This window comes from Myotis myotis, unplaced genomic scaffold (genome assembly GCF_014108235.1).
Source record: "Myotis myotis isolate mMyoMyo1 unplaced genomic scaffold, mMyoMyo1.p scaffold_m19_p_5, whole genome shotgun sequence".
In the NCBI taxonomy this organism is placed as follows: Eukaryota; Metazoa; Chordata; class Mammalia; order Chiroptera; family Vespertilionidae; genus Myotis; species Myotis myotis.
Window position 1 is genome coordinate 24816725 of NW_023416357.1, and position 27710 is coordinate 24844434.

General features: G+C 47.4%; 1 protein-coding gene and 1 pseudogene across 7 annotated transcripts in view; both read left to right on the top strand.

The window, feature by feature from the left end:
* The first annotated feature begins 3770 nt into the window (after positions 1-3770).
* LOC118655978 lies at positions 3771-4318 on the top strand (annotated as a pseudogene).
* A 16118-nt stretch (positions 4319-20436) lies between these two features.
* PDZD2 (PDZ domain containing 2) overlaps positions 20437-27710 on the top strand; it is a 319250-nt gene continuing 311976 nt past the window's right edge. For 3 of the 7 annotated variants that reach the window (XM_036309057.1, XM_036309060.1, XM_036309058.1), the window contains exon 1: positions 20448-20599. The gene's annotated coding sequence lies outside the window, so the exon portion shown is untranslated. Of the gene's footprint in view, positions 20600-27710 lie in introns of all 7 variants that reach the window. The other 4 variants (XR_004967532.1, XR_004967531.1, XM_036309067.1 and 1 more) reach the window with 3 other exon arrangements.

Here is a 27710-nt window from a genome sequence, read left to right on the forward strand (position 1 = left end):
CTTCACTGCTGTGCTCACCTGACACCTCTACCTGGGTGGGTAGCAGAGCATCTCAGCCAAAGATATACCATGGGAGCAACTAAGGCTGCATGTAACCTGAGGCCCAGGAGTGACTAAAGTCAGGGTACCCCACCCCTAGTCAGCTGGGTTTCTGGGACGGTTGAGCCACTGGAAGCCAGAGGCTCACATTGGCATTTCTCTTCTGCGCCCCCACCTGGTGCTGCCAGTCTCCTGGGGAGCTGCAGGTGGAGGGGGGATGGGTATGTATGGTGACAGCAGGCTGATTTTGTATTCCTTTGGCAGAATGAGGTAAATATTCATGCGTAAAGGATGGGAACTATTCCCTGGAAACCAGAGACCCAAGTGACCAAGGACCCAGGGCAGGGAGGCTGAGAAGCCAAAGTAGAGAAGAAATGCCAAGAGGGGCCGAGGATCAGCTGACAAGGGGGCCATCCTGGCAGGCAGTGGGGGATAGTAAGGTGCAGGAGAGGGTGTGCTGTGAGCTGGGAGCTCCAGGAAGCTGACTCCCAGATGGAGATCTGAGTGTGGCGAGTTGATCAGGGCTGCTGCTGGGATCAACACCCAGGGAAGGAAGCCGAGTGGGGCAGCGGGAGGAGGTGGCCTGTGACAGTTTCTTGGAAGCCTGAGCCACCCCCGTGGGACACTCAGAAGTGGGGTAACTCTTCAGAGTTGTCCTGAGTTGGGCAAGTGGCCTAGATCTTGATTCTGACTCAAGAAGGGGGTGTGCAGCTCTTTTTAGCGAAGGCAACTCCCAAAAAGGGCTGCCAGCTGAGAACTCTCCCTGAAGGGGGAGCATAGCAAGTGGTGCATGGTAGTGTCACTAAACTACCATCTGAGGAATCACAGCTGGGACACTCAGCAAAAGGAAATCTCCAGACTAGAAGGTCTGTGAAGAATTATCAAAGAGCTACAAGCATAGAACAAGAAAGGATCCGCTGTCACCCTCCTCATTCCCACCGTCCCTTCTTTTCCTCGGTAATTGTGGCAGTAGCGCTGTGGTTGGGATGAGAGTGGCCCTACCAGGATTTCAGCCCACTCGGGGCCAATAGAAAGGGTCCCAATCTTCTTGCAACTTTCAGGAAAAAGAACAGATCAGACCACAGGTTCCTGACATTGGCTTGGCCCCAGTATGGAATCTTTCCAACTGTTAGCACAATAGGGCACTAGGAGATTGGCCACTTTCCAATTGTCTTGAGGGTCTTTTCAGGATAAAGATGCATCTAAACGAACCCATATGCCAGCCTGTGTACACAAAGAAAATAGCCATGCCTGGCTTCATTCCTATGACCGAGAGCTTCTCTCCAAGGCAAACCTCCCCACCTCAAGGCTAGGGACAGACTGATAGCACATTGCATTTTATTTTTTTTTCAAAGCAGACACATCCAGTTTATTTTGGAGTGCCTTCCAGAATTTTCACTTGCCGCATTTAAAACACACTAAGAATTTCTTCCCCGATCCCTCAATTCTGTCAAGGCCCATGTAATACCGGAGGTCCTTTCAGGTCCTGGAAGCTGTAGGAAAGACCAATGGTGTCCCTTGCCCAAAGCTCCTCGAAACAGAGCCATCTGCTCCTCCAGACTGGTGAGGCTGGTCTGGTGGGGCTGTCAATCCCAACACCCCCAGGAAGTGGTAACCCTAAAGGACAAACTTGGGGGGTGCCTGCCTGATGGAGGTTTCAGGCTAGCCCTCCCCAGATCCCCGGTGAGCATGCTCATCATCATTCTTAGAAGTCAGGCCGCCAAAATATTCCTGCAGCTCGCGCAGGGCCTGGAAGCCATGGGAGATGGCATTCTTCTCAGCTTTGGACATCTCTGCGCACGTTTGCTAGTATCCATCAGGTTGAAAGCAGGGGTCCCAGCCAAAGTCCCGGCAGCCACGAGGTACCACAATCCGGCCCTCCTCCAGCTTCTTGGCGTTCCCCATGACAAACACGAGCTCCTTCCTGGCCATGGAGGCCGCCATGGTGAACCTCAGCCACCTCGCGGTCCCACCGGAAAAACCAACACATTGCACTTTAATAATGACCCATTGAGATCACCTAAGTTTTCAGCGTGAGTGTGTGAGTGTGTGTATCCCTGGAAAGCAGTGCTTGCTCCTGGATAGCAGGGGGCCATTTGAGAATGTTCTCGCACCTGGCTTCTCCAGGGTTCTCCCACCTGTTTTGCACCCGTCCTCTCACCCCTCACGGTAACTTATTAGTCTTCTGTTCGTATCATTCGCTACTGAGTTTCAAATGTAGGAAGTTCCTTTCTGATGACATGTGTCCCCCTTCTTCAGTCTCCCAGACTCTTCAAGTCTCATTTCTCAAGAGCACAGGTTGGACACTATAAACATTTTGAATGACTTCATTGGCTATCGGTTTTGTTTCTCAATTAGGATTCAGTGAGTTTATTTCAAAATGAATGCCATCTGCAGGTTTCATGGCCTCAGAGACAAATGGCCTCATTCATATCCATTCTCATCATTGAGTTGCCCATCCTCAACAAATTCCTGGACTGTAATAAAAAAAATAAGACATTCTAGGGCGATTTTTCCTCACTAAGGACATGAACTTGTTTTGCGTGACTTTGATCAGGTAATGGGAACAAAGAGGTGGCCCCTCTTTGGGACGTGAGCACAGTGCAGGGTGGAAAGTGCCCGTGTTCACTGCATGAGACAGGAGCGTGGAGCGTGGAACCTGGGCTAAAGGGCCAGGTCATTGGGATTCGGTCCTGGATCTCCCACTAACTGATGGGAAATGCACATAGGTCAAGGATAATCGAGGCTGGAATAAATCAAGGTCAAGCCATTCAAGATGATTAAAATTTTAAGTGAGGTTTTTATTTAAAATTTAAAAAATGAAGCTACAGTCCAGTTGGTATGGCTCAATGGTTGAGCATTGGCCTATGAACCAGGAGTTCATGGTTTGATTCCTGAACAGGGCACATGGCCAGGTTGTGGGCTCGATCCCCAGTAGGGGTGTGCAGGAGGCAGCCCATCAATGACTCTCACTCATCATTGATGTTTCTATCTCCCTCTTCTCCCTTCCTCTCTGAAATCAATAAAAATATATATTTCATAAAAATGAAGTTATGAAAATAAAATGGTATCTTCTGCAACAGAACATAAATTAAAATTGCAACTATGTGTTCATTCTTAGAATGAACACAAGTAAATATCACGTGGAGGTTTTGGCATAATTTTTGAACTAAAATGATTTGTGGCAGGATACAACAGCCTTCTCTCAATGGATGATTTTATAGCAGAATTTTTTGGCAGCCATATTAGAAAGCTTAATTCATTTTCCCAAAGATCTCTCAAAATTCCTTGACATTTAAATCATTGTTTTTTTGGAACCCACATCCTGTTACCATCTTTGATTTTTCTTCTCCAAATGCTGTTTTACCTAGTTTGTCCGTGGTTTTTCATGTATTTTTAGCAATACTTCCATATTTTCATCAACTTCATAGACTCCTGCATCTTTTGAAATAATTGCAAAGATACTTTGTAAGCAATTTGCTTTTTTATTTTCCTTGCACTGTGTTCTTTTATTTTTTTTTAATTGGAAATAGTTTTAGACTTACAGAAAAAATTGCCAAACTAGTACAGAGTTCCTGCACAACCTCTACCCAGATTTCCCTAATGTTAGCAACTTACACAACTAGGGTAAATGGTCAAAACCGGGAAATCAACATTGGCACATGATTTTTTTAACGATAGACCTATTCAAATTGCACCAGTTGTGGGGAGTCATGGGCTTCGGTGCAGATATGGCCAAGGCCAAGAACCACAGCACGCACAACCAGTCCTGAAATGTCACAGAAACGGCATCGAGAAACCCCAATCACAAAAATGTGAATCTCTTAAGGGGATGGACCCCGCGTTCCTGAGGAATACGCACTTACAATAAGAAGAGCCTGGAGAAGATGCAGGCCAACAATGCCTGGGCCATGAGCGCACGCGTTAAGGTTATCAAGGCCCTTGTAAAGCCCCAAAAGGTCAAGGCCAAGACCCCAAAGGGCAGCAACCACAAGCTCAGTCAACTTGCCTACATTGCTCACTTCAAGCTTGAGAAACATGCTCATGCAGCGTAGCCAAGGGCCTCAGGCTCTGCTGGCCAAAGTCCAAGGCCAACACTCAAACCAAGCCCCAGGCTATGGCTACAGCTCCTGCTCAGGCTCTGGCTCTGGCTCAGGCCCCCAATAGTGCTCAGGCCCCCCATGAAAGCTCCACAGTAGAGGCCTCTGTCTGCCGATGGAAGGACGGAAGGACCGCTGGGCTGCATGGAGGTGTCCTCCTGTGCTATTTGTTCAAATAAACCTGAGGCAGGGGGAAAAGAATTTGCACCAGTTTTTTCCACTACTATTGTTTTTCTGCTTCAGGATCTAATCCAGGATCCTCTGCGTACGACATTTGGTTGTTACAACTCCTCAGTCTCTCCCAATCTCTGAGGGTTCCTCAGTCTTTCCTTGCCTTTCATGAAAAGGTGCTGGACAGTTATTTATATCCTGTCTCTCAATTCGAGGTGTTCCTGATTAGATTGAGGTTTAGATTTTGGGTAAGATCTCAGAAGTGATGTACCCTTCTGTGCATCCTACCTGGGTGCCTACAATGTTGACATGTCCTATTACTGGTGATGCTAATTCTTTGTTAAGATGGTGTCTGTTGGGTTTCTCCCCTGTCAAGTCACTGTTTCTCCCTTTGATATTAATAAATGCCTCGAGAGAGAGATTTTCAGAGTATGAAAACATTCTACTTTTCCTCAACTTCTCATTCTCAAATTTTAGCATGCATAGGAGGATCTTGTGTGCAACAATTATTACTGTGATTTTGACAAATAGTGATTTTCCGCTTCCCTTATTCCTTCTACATTTATTATTTGGAAGTAAGATTTTGAAGATCTAATACAAAAAATGTAATATATCTCATTATTAACTTTTATATTGATTGCATGTTGAAATGTCTATTTTCAGGTATATTAGATTAAACAAAATACATTATTAAAATTAGCTTTCCTTGTTTCTTTTTATAATGTGGCTACTAGAAAACTCAAATGATATATGTGATCACATGGATGGCTCATATTACATTTCTACAGGACACCACTGCCCTATAGACTCAGACAATGAACTCTTGTGCCTATCTCATAGGATGATTGTGAGAATTAAGTGAGAATGGTATATAAAGTGTTTGGCATAGTGCCTAGCATATAGTAAGTACTCAATAGGAAACGGCCATTATTACTGAGTTATTGAAGGACAGTCACTTGTCTTCTCAGGGGAGCTGAAGTGTTTTCTTTAAGAACATCAGTCAATCGAGATTTCCCCAAGAGGAGGACAGCCTGCTGGAGAATGAGCTGCTCCTCAGACCTGGAAGACTCGTGTTTTAATTGAAAGCCAGCAGAGGAAGCCAATGCTCGCTTATGGAAAACCCGGCGGGATACTGATTTCCAATAGGAATTTGAAAAAGACAAAAGGAGAGGGAAGAACACACACTACTCCAGCCTCTGAGAAGGACAAAGCTCTGCTTGCCTTATGGGACAGCTTAAATAAAGGCTTTTGTGAGTGATGGATGGGGTCCTGGACTAGGCCTTCAGTTATCAGTGATGGATGGTCTGCTGAAAAGGCATCTCATCACCTAGATCAGTCCTACAGGTAAGACACCTGGCGCTCCCCTTATTCTTGGGGCATAACTGATGGATTTGCCAGGCAGAATCTGTGTGCCAGAATGTGCTTTTCCAAACATTAGCATTCCAGGTAGCGTCTCTTCCTGATGACAGTTAAGACACAGCCAAGTCCCCTTGACCTAAGGATTGTCAGTGCTGCAAAGCTTCCCTAGGATCTGTTGTTTCACCCAGGAAGTTATTTGGGCAACAGGCAAAAAAACAAATAAAAAAGATATAAAATTATGGAATGATCAATACTCCAGAGGTGTCTATCTAAAGATACATGGATATAATTACTGAATAACTTTACTCCGCACTACCTCCTATAGGTAGTCTATCACATAAGAGATGTTGTTCAAAGTGCTTTCCATATAATAACTCATTTAATTTCATGTCAAGCCAATGGAGTAGATACTATCATTATCCCTTTGTTACAGGTAAGAATACAGGCACAGCAAGGTTAAGTTACTTTACCCAAATCACAGCTAGTTAGTGGCAGAACTGGGATTCCAACCCAGGTAGTCTGGTTCCAGAGTCTATACTCTCAACTAGGACTCGTGCTGCCTTGTTATGGGAGGTGCCTTCTACCTAAACAAAAGGAGATAACTCAGTAATAGTTTTGTATTTTAGGATTTTAAAATTCAAGGCCCATAGTGTTGCTTACCTTAGTGAGTAATTGCTCCCCTTCTTACCAATGGACAGAACCCCACTTCCCAGAAGAGGAAATTAAGAGACTATAATGAAGGGTTAATCTGTGATTTGTTCAAAGACCCATGTGGTCGTTTTTAAGGACAATTGCTCCACAAAGAGGACAGAGAATCTTCTACCCTGGCTGCCCCGTGGCTCTAAAGAGCGAATTACTTAGCTGGGAGGATATGGCTCTCTCCAGTGTTCTGGCTTTCTGTGTTTGTGTGCTATCATTTGCTAAAGATATGACAGTGTGCTCTTTGCTTGGGTTTGCAGCTAGGAGACCTATGTGTGTTTTCTCACCTCCCCCAGGAATGCAGCCAGAAAAAGCCATGGCATTCAGAAGCCATCTGGGAATGCTTCCCAGACCTGCTCCAGAAGGGGGCACAGAGCCAGCTGCACATCCACCGGCTGCAGAATTCACCTGGCTCAGACTCACGCAGGAGCTCTGTCTCCAAGAATGATTGATCTGGGATCCTCGCTGTCCAGATTCTGGCAGGTAGTCCTCTGGGAGGGAAGTAGCCGGGATAGAGCTCTGCATTCCATGTGCCAGTGTCAGCGCTGAGGTGCAGCTTTGCCTCTGCCTCTGCCTCTGCCTCTGCCACCTCCAGGCTCTGGAAGTGTGGCTACATCCCTTCCTTTGAGGGCTTCCAGATCCTGCTGTCCGCCCGAGAAATGGGGGTAATAGCACGTAAGCCATATCAGCCAAGCTTGCAGACCTACTTAGCGGTCGCTGACAGACCCAGAGAAGCACGTAAGAACACTCGACATGCTTTCATTCTATTGATTCAGGTCAGGGGTGGGGAACGGCCAGCCCGAAGGCTGTATAAGGCCCATGAAATCATTTGGTCTGGCCCTGCAAGGCACTAGGGGTGAGTTAATTATAATTAACTGTTTGACCACATACAGCAGGCTACTTTTTAAGTTGATAATTGTGTATGGCCCATGAATGATGTTCTGAATATCCAAATGGCCCTTGGCAGCAAAAAGGTTCCCCACCCCTGATTTAGGCGATGGAATTGAATGAGTCAGGATCCTATCAGAAAACAGACTGCACACAGAGACAGGAATAATTGAGGAGATTTTAATTGACGAAGGTGTGGACAAGTTAAGGGATAATGAAGCATGCCAAGGCTAGCAGCAGGAGCTGTAACTACCCTAGGCCAGAAGAAGCAAGAGGAAGCAGTACCTACAGAGAGGGCCCAGTGAGAGTGGCAGGTTAGAGATGTCCCCTAGTAGGAGCTACCTACAACCTTGGGTAGAGAACAGTGCATAGGAGAGGAGCGGGGTTGGGGTGGGGTGGGGGGGTGGAGAGTGCCTTTTTCTTGCTGCCCTGCCTTTAGTCTCTGGTTGGTGGTGCCCATTGGTCAAACCCAACAGAAGGCAGAAGGCACAGAGCTCACAGGAGGTCAGCCTCCTGAGGCATGGAGCAAGGGGAGAGTGATGGGATGTAGATCTGGAGGGCAGCAAGGACTATGCAGCCGAGGATACACACACCGGTGTGATTTTTGGCTTCTAGGATTGGATACAGGGGTGTTTTAGAGGCCTCACACTATAAAAAGTCAGATATGCTTGTTATAGGCAACCAAACAGAAGAAATCAATAAAAACGATTCATGCTATGTGTTACAAGAATAAAATGCCTTTTAAGGTAACTTCTTTATTTATTTTTTTTTTTCTGATACAAGTGTATGCTAGTGTTTTATTTTTTCATGATTTCTCTATGAAGAGATACATACAGCATCTATAAATTGGGATTCTCCATGGCTAAAAGGAACTCTAGAGGAATCAGAGGCACTAGTAAGACTCACTTTATCTTACATGGATGCCTGTCTTATGAATAATAATTTCTGGGAAGAAGGGTTATGAGATAGGTAAGCCCGTTAGCTAAAAATAAAGCCTGGGTTACTAATTTACAAGAAGAGGTGTTCTGTCTGTGATAAGTCAGTGACCAGGAAACATTATCCTCCCTGGTATGGCCCGAATGGTCTCCAAGAATGTTATGAAGCCTCTTGATCAGCTCCCTTCCCATTTTAAAGGAGAAAATACGATAAACACTGATTTTCCACAAGGTGTCATAGAGAATAGACTGAGGTATTTGTTATCCCTTGCAGTCACCTAATAGGAAAAATAGGTTTCTCTTCCTCGGTAATTTAATGGGGAAAAGCATCACATTTTCAGAAGAGAAATGCTGCACAGGAGGAAGCAACATGAAGATGATGAAACTTTGTTGTGCTGTGTGTAGTGAAGCGAGGCTGCATAATCTATCGCCTTGGTGACACAAAAAAATAGTTCTCATCTTTGAATCCACAGGAGATTGTTCAGTAAACAAAAATGGGCACTCACACTTAAATTTGGGGTTTGCTCCGAAGTATTCGGTTTGTTATCGGTGATTGTTTCTGTAGTCAGTTCAAGCATATGTAGCTAAGGCAGCAGAGCCTCCGTGGGCTCTTCCAGCCAGACGGGGTGCTCTCTCTCTCATGGAAAGTGGCTGGACTCCACACCGCTGTGCAGGGGAGTTTCCTGTGCATTTGGATCTCATTCTGTATGACCTTCTGCATAAAGGCATGAGATATGAAGCACATGCTGTTGTCCTGGCTGTGCCCACGCAGAATGCAGAGGCTGCTGGCTGGGACCTACAGTGGCAGCGTAGGGACAGGTGGGCCATGCAAACAGATGGGGCTTCTGGGCAATGAGGATTCAGTAGTGGCCGGCAAAGTGTATCGGAAGAGGTGGGAGCCTCCTAAAGTTTTGGGGAAGGAAGAAAAGAGAGAGCTAGACCTGCAGAAGTCCAAGTGTTGACTTGGAGTTTATGCACCTTGCACTCGGTACATTTGCTGACAGAAAGCCCGGCATTCTCTGCTGTTTGCAGTGTCCTGGTGCAAGGAAGGGACCATCCCGAGGCAGAACAACATGAACCACCAAAAGGAGAGGCTCGGTCCAGGCATTCCCTGTAGCCAGGCATGGATGAGTGTCTGACTGGACTTGACCTAAGGAAGCCCCTGCCCCCAACACATGGTAACTTCTTTTTTGTTGAATCAAGAAGTCTAGAAGCATTTCAAAGTAAAAAGAGCATAATACCAAAATATGACTATTATCTAACTTTTGCCAGTACCAGGCAAGTAACTAAATGGCATGTGTATATTATTTCTCTGTATCATCAGCACAATCTTATTCATCCATTTATTTAAAAAATATTTTCTGAGTTCCTATGTTGTGCCAGGCACTGTGTCATGTCCTAAAGAAAACATTTCTGAACCAGATAGTAGGAGATTTTCTATCATAACGCTTGCCGTCTATCTAAAAAAGCAAACATTACACAAATGATTTCACAAAGAATTAAGAGCAGTTGGCGATAAACTCTTTAAAAGAAACAGGGCACCTAACCTCACCCAGGAGGAAGGAGAGGCTTCCTGGGGGAGGGGAGGCCTAGCAGAGTCCTGAAGAAAAAGTAGGGATTGGGGGAGGGGGAAATCGAGGGAGAAAAAGGGCCTCCAAGGCTGAGAAAATTGAATTTCCCAAATTCTGAGGCATGAAAGGGTGCATTGGCAGGACCAAGAGGTAGAAAGCGCTGCTGAGCATGGTGAACAAGGAGGAGAATGGGACAAGGTGAGGGTGAGAGAGGGAGATGGGCCGATCACAAGACCCAAGTAGCCAGGCTACGGACACCGCATTTCATCCCGAGCATGAAGCTCAAGCTTGGAAGGCTTCCAGGCATGGGGATGTGATGACCAGCTGTACTAGGGAGGCAGAGCCTGAGACTAGAGTGTCAGGCAGGGTGCCTTTAGAGTATCAGGCAGAGCCTGAGACTAGAGTGTCAGGCAGGGTGCCTTTAGGAGGTTCTTGCAATAGTGGAGATCAAGGACAGGACGGAAAACTGTCACTGTAAAGAACCAGAAAGCACATATTTTCTGCTTTGTGGATCATAAGGTTTCTGTGGCACCTACTCAACTCTGCACTTGTAGGGCAAGCAGCCATAGACTATCTGTAAATGGAAGAGCGTGGCTGTGTTCCAATGAACTTGTTTACCAACCCCTAGTGTGGACAAAAGATAAAGGTAGTTTGGGCCAGAGCAGAGCCTACAGGTACTTGAGAAAGTGTTAATAGGCCCTGGCCTGGAAGCTCAGTTGGTTAGAGCATCATCTCAATACATCAAGGTTATGGGTTCAATCTCAGATCAGGACACATATAAGAAGCAACCAATGAATGCATAACTAAGTGAAACAACAACTCAATGTTTCTCTCTCTTTCTCTCATAAAAAAAGTATACTTTTTGGAGATGAGGAGCGAGGAACATTTAGAGCTCTGTATACTGGGGTGGTTAACAATAGAGGAGAAGTGTGAGGGAAAGAGCATAAATTCAATTTGTACTTACATAGATTGAGGTATCTGTGGAATATTCAAGAAGGAAGAGGAAGGTGTGTGCTGATTTAGGAAAGAACTATTAATCTAGAGGTAGGAAGTTAAAGGAACTCCTATGTCATAACATTTAAATTTTATCTGAGAATTAGAAAGTAAGATCATCTTCAGATGGCAAGACAACGATAAGACCAGAAAAGTCAAAAATTGGAACAGCCGAAACTGGTTTGGCTCAGTGGATAGAGTGTCGGCCTGCGGACTGAAAGGTCCCGGGTTCGGTTCCGGTCAGGGGCATGTACCTGGGTTGCAGGCACATCCCCAGTGGGAGATGTGCAGGAGGCGGCTGATTGATGTTTCTCTCTCATCAATGTTTCTAGCTCTCTCTGTAAAAAATCAATAAAATATATTTTTTTAAAAAATTGGAACAAAGTGGAGAATGTTTGAAATACTTGTTGTATAAGAAGGAGAGTGAGTTGACTAGAGAAATAGAAGTGGATACCATTCAGAGCCTGTGGAGATGGGCAACTAGGAATTCACCATCTACCCAGCCATGTTCGTTTGTTTGTTTATTTGTTTCTGTCAGTACTTCAACTGAAAGGTATTGGCCAGTTTCACCCTGGCTTGGAGTTTTCCGAGTAGATACAACCAAAGCACAAGACAGTTTAGATAAGAAAGTGATGACAATGATGGGCCATACAATAAAAGCACGGAGCCCTCACACCATACCTGACCTTGAGTTGTCAGTTAATGTTTGTTGTGACCAAATAGACTCCACTAGAGTGAGCGGCAGGCGAAGCTGTCACCATTGGAGGGTGCCAGTCTGGAGGAAGGAGAGTCTAGAGAAGAGGCTGAGGGAATGCGGATGCTGCTTGATGATGGAGTGGGCCGTGTGGGAGGCAGTGTGGAGAGGAAACTGTGTTGGAATGGAGGCAGAATATTCTGGGTCTGAGAGCAGCGCCAATGTCAAATAACCAAAAGGGGCGTCCAGTGGGGATGGACCAATGAAAAAGTAAAGAAGTCAGTATTATTTACCTCATCTCCCATGTCTCCTAGAGGCTTCTGAGGCCTGAAGTTTATCAGTTGAGGTGTAGAAAGTGGAAAGTGGATGTTGGCGTGTCAGACCTGCCTCCGCTAATTGTCTGCAAAGTGTTGACAGTTGTGCATAGCAGCATGTGTTGGTCATCCTTGAGGTGGGGCTTGGAGCAGGGAGTGCAGCATTGCATCATGGGACGTGCTGTCTGGGCCCAGCTTGCCCCAGGTCACCCCTGTGGTCACTAGCAAAGCCTACACGGGTCTTCAACAGTTGTGCTGTTAATCACGATTGCTACACTTCCCCCTGCTGAATCAGCGTCCAAAACCGTCAGGTGTCTTCTGCATTCTAGATGTTCTGCCAGGGACCCTGGGCCAGGGCCAGGATGAGGCCAGAGAGGCACTGAGGGCACATTAAAAAGGTCCTCCCTCTCAGGGTCAGGCACAGCCCAGAGTGAGCCCACATCCCTGAGAGTGAGTGTGCAGCCTTTACATTTTGAACGGTAGGCACCTCTCCCAACTCACCCTGGTTCTGGCCTAGCAGCAAACTCTAATGTGAACTGGTATCTCTGGGATCACTCATGATTTTAGAAAAATGTTTGCCATTAGAAGCTCCAGGGGGGAATCAGTTTTGGAGTCAGTTGTGAGTCCTTGATAGAAAACAATATGTATGCACAGAGAAACCAACTTTGAGAAACTCTGTGATACGATGTTCTGCACTGCTACACTTTCTATGAACTTTTTTGATCTCTAAAAACACTTTGCAGCAGATACAATATTGATAAGCCCCATGACATTCTGACTGATGATGCACATCTCAAAAGACTTTAATAAGAAAAACATCATTCTTTTAGGAGCATTTGGAATTTATCATAAGGAATTAATTTATAAGTCTGCTGCCCTCACTGGAGAATATTTCTTCTACTCTGGCATGAGACAGATATGTGTGCACCCTTCAATGACAAGGGAATGTGGATGCCCTCTGTCTGTGAAGTCAGTCTATCCCAGAGCCCATAATCCTGAGACATAGCATCTTGATTATGAACACCGGGCATTATATTTTATGCACTGGATAGAATTAGCATTTCCAAAATCATGGGCAGAAAGAGAGGCCCCTGAACCACAGAATCTTTCTCCGCTGCTTTCCAAGGACGCCGTGCTTCCCCCACACCAAGAGCACTTCCAGGCAAGTCTCAGAACCAAGCCAAGCAAGGTGATTCCTCAGGAGTCCCCTTTGGGCCCTAGAATTGTAAGATCTTGTCATCTTGTGTCAACCTTCATTCTTTTGTTTCTTCTCTCTTTGTTACCAGGTGGTCTGAATGCCTAAGTTACAAAAGCAAATTACTTAAAAACAACTTAGGTTGTTTGCTTTGTTGATAAGTACATGGTAAAGCAAAAAAGATGATTCACTTCTCTCTGGATTCATGGTAAAATTTAAGAAACAGAAAACAATGGGCATTTAAATATTTTTCAGGGTGCTCTATCAACCAGAAGGACCCCATGACTTAAATAAAGGCCAACCAGGAAAGAGCCTGATCCCTGGATTTGTTTTTCAAGAGGCAGCCCTATGAGGAACCCATTCCAATGGACAATTAGACAGAAGGAGGTCACTATTAGCATTTGCCAAAACCAAACAAAAATAAGATGTTTTTACATATTTTCCAACAGACAATGTCTGTGTTTTCACCACATCTGACTTTTTCACCCTATTATTCTTCCAAAGGTTCTACGTTCTGGGGACTTCTTTGGCGGGTTCATCTCTCCTGAAGGCAGCAGAGACACAAAATGTATGTGTGATGCTTGGCCCACAAATTCATACATCCTGCAAATACATCCCTAATGATGAACTGATCGATTGCTTATCAACCCCCCTTGGTGAATCTTGCTGTACATTGTAAGTCATCTTATTCATGTACATTATATGATGAACTGAAATCACCACTTATTTTTTAAAATATTTTTTAATTGATTTCAGAGAGGAAGGGAGAGGGAGAGAGAGACATAGAAACATCAATGATGAGAGAGAATCATTGATCGGCTGCCTCCTGCACACCCCCCACTGGGGATCGAGCCCACAACCTGGGCATGTGCCCTGGCTGGGAATTGAACCGTGATATCCTGGTTCATAGGTCAACGCTCAACCACTGAGCCACGCCAGCAGGGCTGAAATAGCCATTTAAATTGCTATTGCTCTCACCCTATTTCCTTTGAAGAGGTATTTAAATATTTTCAAAATACTTTCACATCTATGATCTCACTGGGGACTCAAGATCCTGATGAGACCTTTAGAGGCAGGAGTTATCCCAGTTTTAGAGAAGATTGCCTGAGGTTGCTCTGCACTTTATTGTGTTGTAGCGATGATGGGCCACAGAACACAGCTCTGGCTCTCGGTTACTTTTGTAGGCTGGGTATCATTACCTGACTTTTATTTCCATGTCCATTTTAGTGTTCTAGTAAAGACCAGTGCTAAGATTAGCAAGAGACAATGAGAAGCAAAGCTGTACAATTAGAAAAAGAAAATAGAAGAGAGATTAGCAATATGTTTATTTTTATAATTGCTTTTTTCAAGGTTAATAAATTAAAGATACCTGGAAGTAGAAGTATCTGATGATGGAGTAAAAAATAGCATATGATTGACTTAGAACGATGCCTTTTTGTAAGTAAGTAGAGCAGAACACAACAAGGAGAATAATCAGCAGGGGAGATAGAAGTTAGGAATGGGAATGTGTTGTGCACAAAATGAGGAGTTAGGGAGCATCTGACCTAAAGAGTCTACAAATTTAGAAACACGGTGATTTGACTGAATTGCAATAGGGTGGGGACAGGCAATTGGGGAGACACAAGCTTCCCAACCTCTGGGGATTGTGCCAGTGCTATAGACGGTCTGAGTCCCAAGGGGAACCACATGTGCCGTCTCTTGTGTAAATTCAAAATAAAGACACCGGCCAACTATAAAACAAAACCTGTGTGTATGTGGAACTAAAATAGCTGCTCTTTAGATATGCTGATTGCAAAGCAGTGGTTATGTTAATCAGAGCTGAACTGCTCTTCCTCTCTTTCTTTTAGTTGCATTATTAGTTTCTTTTGTTTGTTTTTTAGTATATTTTTATTTATTTCAGAGAGGAAGGGAAATGGAGATAGAAACATCAATGATGAGAGATAATTATTGATTGGCTGCTTCTTGCACCCCCCCCTCCCCCTCCCCCCCCCCCCCACTGGGAATCAAGCCCACAACCCGGGCATGTGCCCTGACCAGAAATCAAACCGTGACCTCCTGGTTCATAGGTTGACGCTCAACCACTGACTCACGATAGGCCCGGCTCCCTCTCAGTTTTAAATGTCACTCTATTTTGGTGTTTCTACATGTGTAGGCCATCCAAATCACAATCACTGGGGCACTGGTGAAAAATGTAGAATCAGAGCCTAGAGAAAGATTCAGTGTGTGATAATGAGAGTGAGGGGTTGAGGCACCAGGGAATCTGAATTTTTTCAAATCTCCTGTGGGTCCTTAACCACATTCGGGATTAGGATCCACTGAATTAATGTTTTACTGTCACTGTTCCTCATGTGTTTCTTTTAAGCCCTGCCTTGACCAGGGGATGGCTCATTCCAATATGAGTTCATGAGTGGAAGTTTTAGTGGCCAGGAATTTGTAGGAGAAAGAAAGAAGGACCCGGCCGGCGTGGCTCAGTGGTTGAGCATCAACCTCTGAACCAGGAGGTCACGGTTCAATTCCCTGTCAGAGCACATGCACAGGTTGTGGGCTCAGTCCCCAAAGTGGGGCATGCAGCTAATCACTGATTCTCTCTCAACATTAATGTTTCCATCTCTCCCTTCCTCTGAAATCAAATATATATATATATATATATATATATATATATATATATATATATATATTTAAAAGGAGGGTAATTAGCTGCGTAAAGAGGAAGCTGTGTCTGTTTTGGAGATAAAATGAAGCTACAGAGGCTGGGATAAGAAAGGGAATTGAGCCAGTTATTGACTAAGCCTTCTCCAACACTCCCACCCCCCAACATGCTTGGAAAAGCCGCTGAGCAGAAAAGATGGAAAGCAGTCTTCAAGATTTCATTTGAGTTGGTGATGAGACTTAGTTCCAGCTGCCTGGTGGTTAGATTCCTCTTCATAGAGGGGAAAGCTCACAGGGAAACCAAATGCCACTGCAGTCCCTGAGAGTTGACCTGGACTCAGTGTGCTGCATTCTTTTACTTATCACTGACATCGTGTCTCCCAGGAAAATATGCTTTCTTGGTTTGTTATTTTCATCTTCTCTTGTCCTTAACTAAGCCTTAGACTTCTTATATCCAACATCCTTTTCCATATCATGTATTCACTAGAGGCCCGGTGCACAAATTCATGTGGTGGGGTGGGGAGGTCCCTCGGGGTGGCCTGCGGAGATTGGGCCCCAGCTTGCACCCCCAGCCTCAAGGCCCCACAGCCCCACCTGCCACTCTGCCTTGACCTGGCGCTGCCCACTCACCTGCTCCACCATCCCGCTGCAGTCCCGCTCTCATCGGGGCCCATCGGGGCCAGCAGCGCCTTCACTGCTGCCCACTGCCACCTGCCTTGTTCCATGCCACCCCGTGGTGGTCAGCGCATGTCATTCATAGCGAGCGGTCGAACTCCTGATCTCCTGGTCGCACTCCCAGTCGAACGACCGCCTGAAGTGACAATTTGCATATTAGGCTTTTATTATATAGGATGAGCAATAAGTTAATATGACAGCTTGGAAGGAACTACTTATCTGTGACTAAATATTTAACAAGGGGGCAGAAAGAACTTAATTTTGAACTTTAAACATTGGGAAATAAATGCCCTCAGTGGTGAGCTTTTCAAATTGGCAAGACTGCAAGGGCAAAACAAATTTTCATGCATTTGATTGACCCCTTTCGAGGTGAGCTATTATTAGCAGGCCAGAACCTGAACCTGCCAAACACTCGCTGCAAAATATTGGATGAAAAGTGATTGAAATTAGAAGTACTTTAAGCTGGTAAGCAGAGCCATGTCCAAAGGAGACAGAAAATAAAATATGACATATGCATCTATTGTATATATATCATATACATCTGTTTATTTAACAATTCATTTTAATTCAGCAAATATTTATTGAGAGGCTATTGGGCTAGATACAATGTCACACTAGGTTTTGGGGACACAATATTGTTACCAGGGAGATGACGAGAAGAGATAAGGAGACCTCGGTTTTTGTATTCTTGAAGGTAACGTTTCAGTCAAGAGACAAAGTGTAGAAAAGCAAGCAAGCAAGAATTTATTGACCACAGCAGAAACATACTTAGGGCAGTGAAACAAGGAAGAGTATGGATGAAGCAACAGGAGATCCTAGGCTGTGCTGCCTTGGCTCACTGGGAAATCAGAGGAAAGAGGGAAAAGGAGGCCTTGGAGAGAGGTTCAGGGGGTTAGCCTGGGACGAGCTGCCACTGTCCATTGCTCTCCTGGTTGCAAGTCTCATGGGGTCCCTAAGAGGTTAGTTGGTTAGGAGATAGGTGTGGGGGGAAGATGTGGCGGAGGGGAAAGGGAATGGCACAGGTGTGCTTTCTTCTCTTAATTTGTCTGTCCTTGGGTGTGGTTGGTAAATGGCACTTAATTGGATTTCTGTTATCTGTCTCCCTGAGTAGGGTGGGTTAAACTATTTACCCTGTGGTTAGGAAGGAGAAGTGCAAACCATTTACTCTTAAATGTCCTTGGTTTAAGGATTTACTAGGTAGATACAAACTGCTGCTTATGTCTCAGCTTCCCCATTTCACTTGTCCTGGAATCTTCCTAGCTTCTTACTATTCTATAACAACGTCTAGGTTCTCTTACCTCCAGGAACTCATAAGCTGATGACGTGTGAGAGGGAACACTATTGTCAGCGGAGAAATGGCACCAGGAGTTACTGGAGATTGGATCTTGGTTCAGCAACCTGGGTGCTTGAATTCAGCAAAGAAAGAATTCAGAGCCAAGGAACTCAAATTGGAGGAAAAAGTTTATTTACAAAGTCGCAGAGGTAGAAAGAAGTGAGTCCACTGGGCTGTGTGGGCCCAGGAAACTAATTACAGAGGCAAAAGAAGGGCCCTTGGAACTTAGGAGAAAGAGAGGTAAAGGTAATGCACCTGGGGAAGGCTGTGGGGGAAGACTCAGGTGTGCTCCAGAGAGAGAGAAAGAGAGAGAACCAGTGCTAGTTCTTATCCTGAGGTGTTTTTTGTTTTGTTTTGTTTTTTACTTTTCAAAGGCCATGGTTTTAGGGGAGGTCCCAAAGGAGAATTTCAACAGACTATTCATCAGCTTTCCAGGTGTATCCTTTCAGGGTCTTGGTCTCCACTGATTGGTTGGTGCCAGGACAGGGGTCATTAGTCATCGCAGCTGGTCCTGATGTCAGCCATGGAGTCACCCCACCTGGCCTTACTGCTTTTCTGGGCCTGGAGCTGAAACACAACTGAGGCCTAGATGTTACCTCTAGTTTGACCAAAATTCTGTGGTCAACAGAATGGAGGCTTTGTTCCTAAGATTACTTGATGTGTGAGGGTCAGAACCTCATTGTTCTGAGGGTTTAATGCTTAAGGGAGTGGTCGTGCAAGGGAGTCCTATGAGGCTATTGTCCAGCCCCCTTGTTCCTCCTCTAAGGGGGTCTATTGAATGACTAGTGATGTACCAGGAGAGGAAAGGTCCCAGGAGGGTCCGAACCACATGACCAGCAATATGCTTGGGGAGGAAAGGTTACCCTGGGGGCGAGGTCCTATGTTCCTACTCTACTCATGGCTGTCTAACTGCCTGCTATATCACTCTGATTCCTACAGCCTATGACAAGGGTTATATTAGCAACTTGTAGAAAGTGCTACCATTGCAACAATTAATGGGAAAGAAGAAACCTGCAGCAGTGACATTTAACTCTGGGATTTCAGCAGACACAGGAGGGTGAGAATGCCCTGGCAGAGGGAACAGAAGTTCTAGGTTAGGAGCACATGGCTGGAATAAAGGGGTTGGGGATGGATTGGGTGAGAAGTAGCAATGCTTGGAGGTAGGTGCTGGGTACAGAAGCTCAGGAGATATGTCCTTCATGGCTTGTGTGACTGGGAGACAGCGGTGGAAAATGGAGCTGGGACTTGGACTAACAGAAACCACTGTTTGATTCTGGAAGGATTTTCTTCTGTGGTGTCCCAATGCTGCCTTTCCAGAGAATAGGTGTCACTTCATCGAATACCTTCTACATGCTGTGCTGAGTAGCTATGTTACCGCCCATCCTTGCAACAATCCTGCACGGTCAGTATTTTCTCTATTTACAGAGAGGAAGAGAAGCCCTGGGTGCCTGAGACTACACAGCGTGTAACACATGCAGCCTGGTTTGGTGCAGACACTGATCTCAGTGGCCTGGAAATTATAAAAGCTGAAGAACAGCTGAATTCAAGTATTCTCCCGCCCCAACCTCTGCCAAAAATACCATCTCGAAATGCCTTGGGACCCCCCTGGTCCCTGATGCTGCGGCCAGCTCTGCAGAGTCTGTGCAGGTGATTTATGCTTTTCTCTCTTCCAAGAGACCAGAGCTTATTGCCTTGCTGGGCAAAGCGGCAGCAGATCCCTGCCCCCCCCCCCCCCCCCCCCCAGCAAAGATTTCCAATTACTGCTCTGCAGAAAATGTCAAAAGCATTATTCAACTATTCATTATCCCGGGTTTTGTAATTTTTCATATGTTTTTACTCTTATCTGCTAGCACTTGAAAAAGACCAGCTTTTTCCTCTTAAGAGCTTAATTTGCAGAGCTGTGCAGTCTCCCTATTATGTTCTTATCATCCTCTCCCTGTGGTAGGCAGAATGACAAGGATGACAAAAAAAGAACCAACAATATTTGAAGGTCTTCCTGAAAATCCATGGGCATGAAGGGTCCGAAAAGCCCGAGGTTTCTGGTCCTCCGGTGACCTGGAACAAGGCCAAGGGCTAATGGCGTGCGCATCACAGTCCACTCAGCACAAGGACCAACACCTCCCCCAGGGCCACGAAACGGGCCTCCGAGGATTTCCCTCAGAGGCTTAACTGGGGGTGGGGGTGGGGTTTAGTAGCTCTGAGGTGTCAAGAGATTCCCCCCAAATTCTCATACCAGGGTCAGATATACTTTGGCACCCCAAGGACCCGAGCCCAAGGGTGGCTTGCGGGGAGTGGTGAGTCGTACCCCGTCTTCTTTGGCCTCCGCCCCATTCTTTTCTAAAGCACCTGGCATTTTTCTCGGTGCCGTGGAAAGGCAACTCCAAGTCCCCTGGCTCGCTCTCCTCCACCTAGAGGGCGCCCAAAGCCCCGCCATCTGGAAATTCTGAGCTGCCATCTCCCCGGATCCGTTCCAGCCCAGACACTCCGGCTTCTGAAGGCAGCGCACCAGGGCTCCGGGTTGATCCGGGAACGCGCGGCCCGCGGGGCGCCGGGCTCGGGGAATCCCCGCCCACCTTGTCACTCCAGCCGGGGAATCCCCGCCCCCCGCCTCTGTCACTCCGGGAAGGGAGTTCCCGCCCCCCGAGTCCGCCGGTGGGAGGGAATCCCCGCCCATCCTCCGGGCTCCGCGCATCCCCAGCGCCGCGCGGCCGGGAGAGCCGAGCAGGGCGCGGGCTCCCGGCGCCGAGCGTGCGGCCCGGGGCGGGGAGACGCGGTGCGCGGCGGCTGCGGGGACCCGCCGGGCCGCGGGCGTCCGGATTGCGCCTCCCACGGCGGCGGGGGAGCCGCGGCGCTGCAGCTCCGGGCGGGCGGCGGCGGCACCGGCGGTGGCAGCGGCGGCGTCAGCAGCGGCGCGGGTCCCGCCGGGCGGCGCCTGAGTCCGAGCGAGCGAGAAGCAGCGGGAACCTCCGACGGGCCGCGAGCAGGTGAAGGGACCTGGGCTTCGGAGGTGGGGGCGCGGGCCGCCTCCGAGACTGCGTGCGCCCGGAAAGTTTAGTGACAGATGCCGGGGCGGGAGTCCCAGCCGCGGCCGGGCGGCCAGTGGGGAGCCGAAGCCGGGTCCCAGGTGGCGCGGCGCGAACTCCCCTGGTGTCGGCCCGGGGGTGGGGAGGACGCGGCCGCGGCCGGAGGCCGGACCGAGCGGGTCGGGACCGCGGGACCACCCGAGACGCACTGCCTGGCACCCGTAGGGCCGGGCCCGGAGCCCCTGCGCTTCGTGTCCTCATCCCTGGGCCGTCGCCTGGCCCTTTCCTCCGGGGCAGAGGCACTCAGGTGCGCCGGCCTCCGGTACCGCAGGGGGTCCACCTCCCGCGCTTCCTCAGACCTCGCCCGCTCCTGCCTGGGGAAGGGGTGCGCGGGGCCAGGGAGGGGGGCGGGGGGAGGGGAGCTCGAAAAGAGCAAGGGCATCTTTGGGGAGGCTATTGGCATCTGCCAGGGAGATAGGGAACGCACTGATGGGGAAATCCTGTCCTCTCTCTTAAGTGGAGTTCCTCCGAAGACCTGGCGCCTCCCCTTCTCTCTCTCTTTGGGGTTGCGTTGGCATTTTAGGACTTGGGGCTGCTTGCCTTCCCGCAATGCTGGACTGAGTAGGAGGAGGGTCCAGGGCCCTTGGCTGGAGTTTGCCAGAAGCCGGACCTTAGCGGCTCTGGTAGGTGCAGAGATCTTGATAAGGGACCCTGAGTGTGAAGGGGACAAGGTCTGGCAGGGACTGGCGCAGAAAGTGGAATAGCAGGCGCGAGGGCATTCCAGAGCTGCAGACCTGCGCTGGGACTGCAGGTGGGGTGATGGGGACAGGAAGGCTTGGCATCTGCCTCTTGGTGCCTGGGGTGGATGTGTTCCCCTCAAGCAATCATGATGAGGCTGCTGGAGGTGGTGGCGGAATGCCTGCAGAAAGGGATACCTGGATCTGCTTTAAGAAGAGCCCCCCTGGACCTTCAGTGCTGGTCCTTCCCCAGTGGGGCATCCCACACTCGGCCTGCCTTGGACTTGGGCTCTAGGGCCCTGGTATTTCTACAGCGCCAGCTTTTCTGGTCTGACTTCTGGGTGGGTGTCAAATTGGTACAGGTTGGCAGGTGCGCTATGGGAGGGCTGCTTGTGGGGGCAATAGAATGTCTCAGAACACACTTGTGGCTGTAGGTGGTTCTAGCTTCATCAATTCCTCCTTCCATTAGAATGGGCCACGAACCACTGGGAGTGTGTGTATGGGGAGGAGGGAGAGCTGTAGGAGTAAAAGCGTGGCAGGTGCCAAGAGAGGAAGAATCAGAACCTTGTAAAGTATATAAATGCACCTCCCTTGACATTGTTAATGTGCTCCTGGAAAAAAATATTGAATTATACTTTAAATCTCTATCATTGAAATTGATTTTGCATGCACTTAAGGCAGTTTACTATTTAGGGAAACATGATCATTTCTCTATTCATTTCAAGCAATTTATTTTGGGAGTACCTGTGGTTTGCTGTGTACAGGGGCCTAAAGGTTCTGGGGGCACACAGAGATAAAAGGGGCTCCCTCCTTGCTGTCAGACTTCCACTCTCTCAGGAGAAGTGAGCTAAGTGTACTGGGGGCTCAGATCCAAACCAGTGCATGTGTGCCATAGACTGTGTCCTGTGTTTATTGGATGAAGGAATGACGGGATGATGCAATGAATAAAGCACCTGAAGAGTGGTCTCAATAAAACATTTTGGGAGTAGGGAGGAGACACTTTTGACTGAGGAGATCGGAAAGGCTTTGTGGAGGAGAACCCAGGTAGATCAGGTGCGTGCTGAGAGGTGGATCCTCAGGAGAGTGATGGAAGAAGAGGCTGAGCTAAAGACTTGGAGGAACTCAGTTCTGTGCCAGTTAAACATAATCGGAGGATAGCTGGAGGGGGTGGTAGTGTTGTGGGAAGGTTCATTCCCCCCTCCCAGGCATGTGTGGTAAACAAAAGAGAAGTGGGAGAGAATGGAGATGCGATAAGGAGCATTGGGGAGGGAAGAGGCCAGGGCAGGTGCAGGAGAAGAGAAGCTGGCATCTGGCTTCCCTGGAAGGGAGGAGGGAAGCCAGGTTTGGGCGAGGCCTGGATGGAGCCCCGCAGTGCTGAGGAGGGGAGGGAAGAATTGGTCTTGGTGGAATGGGAGGAGCACCTGCTGGGAGGGGGAGGTCACTGCACCGTGCTGGGGGAGTGTTGGGGAAAGGCGGATGTGCAGCTGTCAGTTAGGGGAGGTGAGCCTGGCATCTGGCATGGCCACCAGGCACCAGCTGAGGCAGCCAGGAGAGAAAGGAAGGATTCTGGAATTGAGGTCAGAGACTTGGGCTGCAATCTAGCCCAGTTGCAGAGAACTTCTCATTGGCCAGGTCACTCGCAGTTCTGCAGACTCAGTTTCCTCATGTGCAAAACTGGTACAATAGGGTTGTCCTTAAGGAGGAATAAAAAGAGGTACTGAGGTACGTGCACACACCTCCATAGTAGTGTCTGGTACGTGGTGGTGGTCCCTCTGACAGTGTGCTGAGACATGAATTCGCCTCTCTCGAAGTCTGGGACAGCTCAGTTGAACACAGGGCTTTTTAGTAGACCCAAGGAATGCTTGCTTTTAGTTTTGGGTGAAAAACTGGACTGCTCTAAGCAGCCTGGCCTCCCCTTTAAGGAATCTTTCAGGATGTCTGCCCTTTTATCTATTGGCTTGGTTCAGTGGATACATCTGCATTCCACTTCCCTTTCTTATGCAAAGGTCAAGTTGCCAGCACTCAGAGCTGGGAGAGCCTGCCCAGTCTCCTGGCTCATCTGTGGTTTGGAAGAGGTGATGCATTCACACTTGCTAATTTCTGCACTTAGGAAGCTGCGGCCCGAGAAAAGCTGAGAACTTGCCTCATTCCAGTTCAGCTGGAGCTAAAAGCACAATTTTCAGTTGTCTTTTCATGGCAGTTGTACAAGACGCATGTGGGTGAAGAAGAATGAAAAATCTGTGTGTCCCATTGGTTTCATTAATACACTTATGATTAAACCTAGAAAGATTAAATAAATATTCTCACTTATTAGTGAAGAGGGGAGGAAAGGAGCACTTAGCTGGAGTTAGTAAACATTCAATAGATGTGTGCCAAATTAAAGGGTATCAGGGGAATATGTGCAGGTTTTTTTGTTTTATTTTAAGAAAAAGAAGATTTTTAAGGAAAAAGTATCTTCTCAAATTATTTTCCACCTGGATGGTCTATGTCTAGATTATGTTGTCCTTTGGTTGCATATAAAATGATAGATCCTTTTATGGCATTTAAAAATGTTATATTCATGTTATAATAGCCATATTATAGATCTGGGGGGAAATAAGAGAGAGAGAAAGAGAGAGAGGGAGAGAGAATCGAGAAAGCATATATTCCCCATGGGTTCTGCAGTTCTGGGCAGAGGCAGGACTTGAAGCCAGGTAGGTCGGCTGGTCCAGACTTGAATTGCCTGGGATCCAAAGAGCTCTGCATTCTATTTACAAATGTGTTCAAGAAAACACTGGGAGCATTTACGGTTTGAAAATTCAATAGTTGAAGAGGCCCTTTGTGGTCTGATAAGGCGGCTGAGCCGAGAGATGGTTTGTTAAGGCACTAAGTGTGCGGAAAAGACACATTTGTCTTTTAAGTCTCTCCAGCTCCGGGAAGACGCCTGCCCCTGGCTGTGACCTCCTGCCCATGCCCAGCATCCTCTCCACCCGGCATTCTCCATCGGGCCAGGAAACAGTCCCCATTCTGAGAGCTCCTGCTGGCCTCCTGAGCCGTGCATTACCTACATGAACACATTGAGCGAACAGAAAATCAGAAACTGAAGAATTAGCTCCTGTTGGCGAAGCCATCCCATGAAACCAGAGAGCATTGAACATCTGGCTGATGAAGTTATTCTCAGATGATTTGTTTGTAGGTTTTAAAGCATTTCTGTGGCTCATAAAGCACTCTAGGACACATGAGGAGGTTTTGGAGAAGTGGGGCTTGGGGAACTGACTTAGAGCAAAGAGGACTAATTTTGCACACACTATTGTCTCAAACTTTAGATGAAATCATAGCAAGGAGAAGGGGGAAGTTTTGCTGTCTGAAGCAGCCTGAAATGCCTAGCTATCCACATGAGGGTAAAAAAACTGCAAACTCTTAAGGATTTGCAAGTCCCTGAAGGATCCAGTCCATTCCTTGCCTTGAGGTTGAAGTAAATTTGGCTCATTCCAGGCAGGACCTGGGGTGTTGGAACAGCCTCCTGAGGCACCTGGGGCTTCCATGGTATATGTGGCCCTTAACAGAATGTGGGGACTTTTGAAGTTTTAGCAGGAGTGGATATGGACTTGACCTGAGCACATTATGGACTCCTTTTATTTTTATTGATTTCAGAGAGGAAGGGAGAGAGAGGTTGAAAACGACATAAATGATGAGAGCGAATCATTAATCGGCTGGGTCCTGCATGCCCCACACTGGGGATCGAGCCCGCAACCTTGGGCACATACCCTGACTGGGAATCGAACCCCAACCTCCTGGTCTACAGGTTGATGCTCAACCAGGGAGCCATGCCAGAGAGGGGGGAATGGACTCTTTTTTTTTATCAACACCTGGACCCCTCTAGTACTTGGCTTTACTAGTATATACACTAGACTTTAACTCTGCTATCTCAACCCAATCATCTGAGTTCAAATACCCGCCCCCCCCCCCCCCCCCGCCCTGTTGTCCTGGCCTCCAAAGAGTGTCATCTTGCTTTGCTAAAAATAAAGACGTAGTGATACAATGCAGAATGTGACTCCTATCCCAAGCAAGGCCACACTTAGTGCAGTGGAAATCCACTCGGGTCCTTGGCTGAGACCAGCCTGCTAAGGGAATAGCAGTGTGCTGGGAGGGGGTGGGAGAGAGGTAATTTTGGATCATGGTGGATGCAGTAGAGGGTGGGGGACTGGGCTGCCTCACAGGGGCAGCCTCTGGGCATCCAGAGGAAGGTGGTAGGAGGAGACACCTGCCTGGGAGTGTGGCTTTCTTGGGACCCCTGGGATCCTGTCTAGCTACTTCACTCCTAATGAGATATTGCCATACCTAGAGGGAAAGAGAATAAACACCACTCTTTTGTCCTTTTCACCAAAGGCCAACACTTTGCAGATGCCTGTCTCATGGGAACCTGCCTGTCCTGCTTGCATGGCCTCAGGTAGTATTGTAATTCCCATATCACAGAAGCCTCTGTTTCTGGAGGGTGGCGAGGCCCGAGCTTTTCAGGTTAGCTGTACTACATTAGGTTGCTGTGTACAAGTTTGAACACCCAGTAAGGCCCTTCATCACCAGGAACATTAACTTGTTCCTAACATTGCTTATATTTGCATGCAGGTGACCAAATACAGCAATTACAATCTCTTCAAGTTTTTGAAAGATTCTTTTTGTTACACCTACGAAGATGAAAATGGAGCTGAGTTTAGTAAAGCAAGATGTCAATAAACTCTGTACATTTTTGTGCGTTGGCCAATGGACACTTATAAAATGTCTGATTTCAGCTGTGTTTCAGTTGGATTCTACCCCCTACCCACTTTGGCAAAGTGTATTTTATAGATATTTGGGTAAAACTAGATTGTGCTATATGGGTCTCTTGGTGAAGAATATTAACTTCCAAGGCTAAAGTAGCCATGCAAATATTATTACAAAATCACTCAGCATACAAAATTGCATCGCCCTCCTCCAGGGTTTGTCACTGCCCACTCTCCAGCCCTGCCCCGTCCTGGTCATCGTTATTCCCAATATCATTAGGCTCAAAGTAGGGCCAGCTGTCCCCAGAAAATGTGCTGCGAGCGTCCTCAGCAGCATGGATCCTCAGGAGAGAGCAGGCGGCGAGATGGTGCGAGGAGAGGGAGGTACCGTAAAGGGTTGCATTAACCCCTCTCTGGACCCTCTACTTGTCTTTAAAAACCTGAGCAGATGGAAGCCTTATTCATTTCTGTATTGGTGACTGCTGGGGAGCAGCATTCAGCAATTTTTGGCACCTGAGCACCCTTTCCACCTGCTGGTCCCTCCCCTGCTCAGCTGCCTGGGTACCATCTTTATCCTGAGGGTCTCTGAAGATGACCTGCCTCCTCCCCATACTCTTCAGGATCCAGCACAATGTTCAATACATGGGCAAAAATTAACATTGTTTGAATGTTCCCTAATTGGAGGAACTAGTCTAGACACTTCGCATATATTAACTCATTTAATTCTCATAACGATGAGATGCCTATTGTTATTATCTCCATATGCCTTTCCTATAACAAATTACCACAAACTTGGTGGCTTAAAGCAACATAAATTTGTTCTCTCACAGTTCTGGAGGTCAGGAGTCTGAATTCCAGGTGTTGGTGGGGCCATGCTCCCTGTGGAGGTTCTTGGGGAGGATCCTTCCTTGCCTCGTCTAGCTTCTGGTAACTGGACATTCCTTGTGGCTGTTCCTCTCTGTCTCTGTCTTCACATTACCTTCTCTCTCTTTTTTTTTTTTTTAAATATATTTTATTGATTTTTTTACAGAGAGGAAGGGAGAGAGATAGAGAGTTAGAAACATCGATGAGAGAGAAACATCGATCAGCTGCCTCCTGCACATCTCCCACTGGGGATATGCCCGCAACCCAGGTACATGCCCTTGACCGGAATCGAACCTGGGACCCTTCAGTCCGCAGGCCGACGCTCTATCCACTGAGCCAAACCGGTTTCGGCCACATTGCCTTCTCTTTTGTGTATCTGTGTCTCCTGTTATGTCTGCGTGTCACCATTTTGTGTGTCTTTTATAAGGACACTTATAAATCATTGGATTTAGGGCCACCCAGATAACCCAGGATGATCTCACCTCAAATTCTTCACGTAACTACATCTGCCAAGACCCTTTTGCCAAATAAGGTCATATTCAGAGGTACCAGGACATGGACATATCTCTTGGAGGACCACCATTCAACTTACTACATCTCCTTTTGTAGATGGAGAAGTGGTGGTGCAATATAGTTGAGCAAATTCTCCAAGATAACAGGAGTGGGAGGAGCTTGGATTTAAATACCGCAGACTGGCTCTAGAATTTGCATGCGTGACCACTACTCTTTCCT